The sequence below is a fragment of the Prosopis cineraria genome, unplaced genomic scaffold (assembly GCF_029017545.1).
Source record: "Prosopis cineraria cultivar Desert tree isolate PC_DT_omini unplaced genomic scaffold, ASM2901754v1 PC1, whole genome shotgun sequence".
NCBI classification, from domain to species: domain Eukaryota; kingdom Viridiplantae; phylum Streptophyta; class Magnoliopsida; order Fabales; family Fabaceae; genus Prosopis; species Prosopis cineraria.
The window spans coordinates 26,576,185-26,580,624 of NW_026555332.1; the positions used below are offsets into that span (position 1 = coordinate 26,576,185).

Below are 4,440 nucleotides of genomic sequence, written 5' to 3' on the forward strand. Positions count from 1 at the left end.
CATGGAGATATGTCACAGTGCTTGCTATTTTAACATATATCCTATAGTCATGATAGATATTATCTAAAGGTATCATGTTAGGAAAGAAATTGTTTCCTATCAAAGTGATATATGGGTGAAAGGAAGATTACCTTAAATATACATGTATATGCTTGTGTCCAAGACATATCCCTTATCAAACAATTTGTTGATTCATAAATGTGGGTGCTATGCGCACAAAAGAGATTATTTGAGTCTTAAACTGACTCGAGAGGGATCAGATTAGTCATAAAAAGAAAAGTATATATTGGTGAATCTTGGCCATTCAAGGCACAAATTAAATCAAGAATAAATTAATTATAATGTTATTTGTGCTGATCTTTAATAGGATTTCTAGTACAAGTACCCGAGATGCAAACGTTAAGCCTATGCGATCATGGTAAAGAACCTCGTATGAAAAGAGGAAAGTGAAAGGGACTGGACTAATATTATCTTCTCCTCCAAGTGTGAGTGGGAGATGTTAGGTTATCCACCGTTGGTGGATCAAGCCCAAATATAAGCCCAATTATGGAATGGAGTTTTGTCACAATTATGAGAAATGCTAGGTCTTAATGTGTAATTCTCTCAAGTCCTCAAGTGCAATTTCCTCCCTTTTATTTTTGAATTAAGGAGGGAATAGTTAGATAACCGCATCCTATATGTTCCCCATTGTATGCATCATGCATATTGCTTATATGAGGCAATACTTCTCATCTTTTAGGTTACGTGAGTTTGCAATCAGACTCTTTGCTTCCTCTATTCTCTTTCTCTCTGAGTGCATGTATTTGCTGTGAGAACCCAAACCAAGTTTTCCCGCATAACTCTGTTCCCGCGTATGGCGTTCCATCTAATACATCATCTTAGGTAAGTTTCCTCCTCCAAAATCTATTAAAAACAAAGTATTTTGCCAAGCAATGTTTGGTAGAATAACGAAAGAGGAAAAATAAATAGAAATAAAAAAAATCAAATGTTTAAATTACTCCTGGTTCCAATAAAATATCAGATAGAAAATATTTGAGTTATCTCACATTTTAAATGAAGTTTATAATGTACACAATTTTCCCAACACGTAAATTTTCAATTTTTGAAATGAACCACGAACCCATATCCGCCAACATTAACTATAACTGAACACAAAAGAAGTGTGAAGAGCTGAAAAGCATAAGATATATTTTACTAAAATCTCATTAAATTTAATAAAAAATATTGTATAATTAAGTTTTAAGAAGTAGAATTTATAAATAATGCTAATAAAAGAAGTAATTAAAACAAAATAAATTTCAAGAATCTAATTCAAAATTGAGAAAAACTTAACGAAGCTGCATATTAATTTTCCCTTATTTGAATAACACATGTCTCTCTGTGCATGCTTTGAAAAGAGAGCAAATCATTTCAAGTTGCCTTTTTTTTTTTGGTCTAATACAATTACTAAGCATTTATAGCTCAAGCTAGTAGGACCACATTGACAACAAAGATATACTAATTAATATTTAACACAACTGCATATCCAAGACTTGAACTCGAAACCACTGGTTAAACTAGAATAACCCTTACTAGTTGACCTACGTGTTAGTTGGTTAAACTTGCCATTTTTTGTTCATCCCTTATCTTGAGTATGCCCTTTCCACAGTTTTTTTCCTTAATTCATCATTACTCTAAAATTTTGATTTATATTTAAGGGTCATTTTTGTCCCTGAATTGTACAAAAAAGATTACAAATGCTCCTAAACTCAATTATGAGTCAATTTTATCCCTCAATTTTAAAAATTCTTTTCTCATCATCTTTCTATTTTCTCACCATTAGTAGGCCTTACATTATATTTTTTACTATAAAATATTTAATTTAAGGAGAAAAAATGACCCTTAACCTAATGAAAAATATTAAAAAAATAGTAGAACTTACTGATGACTAATGGAGGTTAAATATTTTTAATGTCAGCGTGATAACAGAGGGAATCTTTAAAGTAAAGGACATAATTATCCCATAGTTGAGTTTAAAGGCATTTGTGACTTTTCATGTACAATTCAAGGACAAAAATGACTCTTAACCCTATTATATAATACAAGTAATAAAACTCTTGCATATCCAAATTTTTAATAGATTCCTTTACAAATTGTGGTGCTAGCAAGCGTTCCTCATTTTACAACATCTTTGTTCTTTGTAATTAATTTTGCAATCCAAAACTACATTATTGGTTCTGCCGAAAACAAAACATATATATTTGGTTGGCTTACTAGTTTAAGGGAACGCTTTTCAAGAATGTTGTGTCTGCTTTCCTCAAAATAACTTGTAAAATGGGGACCGAATTGCGACATATTTGATCCTTAATGTAACTAATAATAGAGTAGTGCACGCATCTTCTTATCAAATATGTATTTCAATTTTGTTCATTTTTTATTGGAGTATTTAAAACTCTAATTATACAGGCATGAAAGAGCACCGTGAGATTAACTTTTTTACTTTGCAACCTACTTGGAAGATATGCAATAGCTTTTGAATGTTTCAACAAAAATGAAAAAAAAAAGAAAAAAATGGACACTAAAGCAATTGATACTGTTCTCCTCTGTAATAATGGTGAAATTGATGAACGATGGCATCAAAGGATGAATATTGATGGCATAGCGGTCCTCGCAAGGTATTGTAAACGAACATTAGACTTTTCAATTATTGACGCTGATACAACATTTAGGAGGCCCCTTATTGGATTGAACAGAATTGACATGCATTAATTGTAGTGGAAGACTTGGAGTCTTTATTATAAGGTGAAGATTCTAGCATTGACAATTTATGAAGGGAAGAACCACAAACAACAGGCTAGTCTACGTTGATTTATAAGTTTCATCTGGTACATCCATCACCTACTGGATCCTGATTCTTCTTTAACAATAATATCTTCATTCAAAGTCCCACCAAGCTTTTTCTTGTCTTCTTTGTTCAGTACCTCCATTAAAGACTCAAGGCCCAACATCATATCTCTTATGAATGGCCGTTCACTCCCATTTTTATCTATGCATTTCAATGCAATATTTGTGTATACCTTTAAGTACTTTGCCGTCATGCTTTACCTCAAGAATGGCTCAAATGTGTCATCAATCTAATTCTCATCAACACATCTTTAGAATCAATCTACAAGGTTTTGCTACTTCTTCTCCACCGCATGAAGCATAGGAGGCCTCCCACACAATGCCTCTAGGAAGAGCACTCCAAATGAGTACACATTTGACTTATTAGTCAATACTTGCAATGTGCAGTATTCTGGATCCAAATAACCAATGCTTCCTTTCACTAATGTGCTTATGTTAATGTTAGATCTTGAAATACCCAATAGTCCTATTTTGGATAGTCCAAAATTGGAAATCTTGGCCATTTAGTTTTCACCTATTAAGATGTTTGTCAACTTGATGTCACAATGAATGATTGCATGCTTTGCCCTTATATGTAGATAATGCAATCCTCGTGCAACACCTAGGCAAATCTCAACCCCTTGTGTCTAAGAAAGTGGCTGGTTATTAAAACCCTAAAGATGCTCATGAAAGGTCCCATGAGCCTTGAACTCGTAGACAAGGATCATCTCATTGTCATGATTATAGTAACCAATGAGAGATACTAAATGATGGTGATGAAGTTGTGAGAGCAATTGAATCTCAATTAGGAACTCTTTGAGCCCTTGCTGTGAACCTTGTTTAAGCCACTTGATTGCCACTAAAATTGAACTTTTGTTAATGTGGCCTTTATAGACATTACTAAACCCTCCAACACCAATAATCAAATTATCATCAAAATTATTAGTGGTCGATCTAATCTCATCAAATGAAAAATAGTAACTCAAGTTAGATAGCAAAAGTGAGGATTTTTTTTTTACATCGATGTTGGTTCATCTCTCTATCATGAATTTCTTTCATTAATTATACCTCTAGCCAATAATCAACATAAAATGAACAAAATGATGAAAGATAGAAGAATGAAGCTAGAAGTTGACCCCACAGCTATAGAAATTACCTTCTTTTTTAATGGGTTTTTGGATGCCTTTAAAGGCAGCAAGGGAGAAGGAAGTTGATTAAGATTGGCACCTCTAAGATTGTATTTGAAGTCACTTAATTTCGAAATTTCAATACCATTCAATAAAACATCTTTGTAAGTACTTTTTGCATTTGGGTATGGTTGCAAGTTAATTGTGAGATTTGGTTTCTTCAAGCTTCCTTTACCCTGCATAGACATCGCATAGTCGTTGTGGACAGGAACTAAAATCGGCTTACTCCTTTATATCATCGCATCCATAATAGGTTTCACTAAATATCATCTTTGAAAATTTGAAAAACACTATCTCCAACGTTTTGAATAGGTTCATCAAACTCATAAAAATGCAATCTTACCATGTAAGTAAACTCTAAGTCAACTTCAAACTCCCAAGTCATATTAAA

At 32.9% G+C, this 4,440-nt stretch overlaps 1 pseudogene; it reads right to left on the minus strand.

Annotated features, from left to right (window-relative positions):
• Window positions 1-3,158: 3,158 nt before the first annotated feature.
• On the minus strand, window positions 3,159-4,237 carry LOC129285245 (putative receptor-like protein kinase At5g39000; annotated as a pseudogene).
• Window positions 4,238-4,440: the final 203 nt, after the last annotated feature.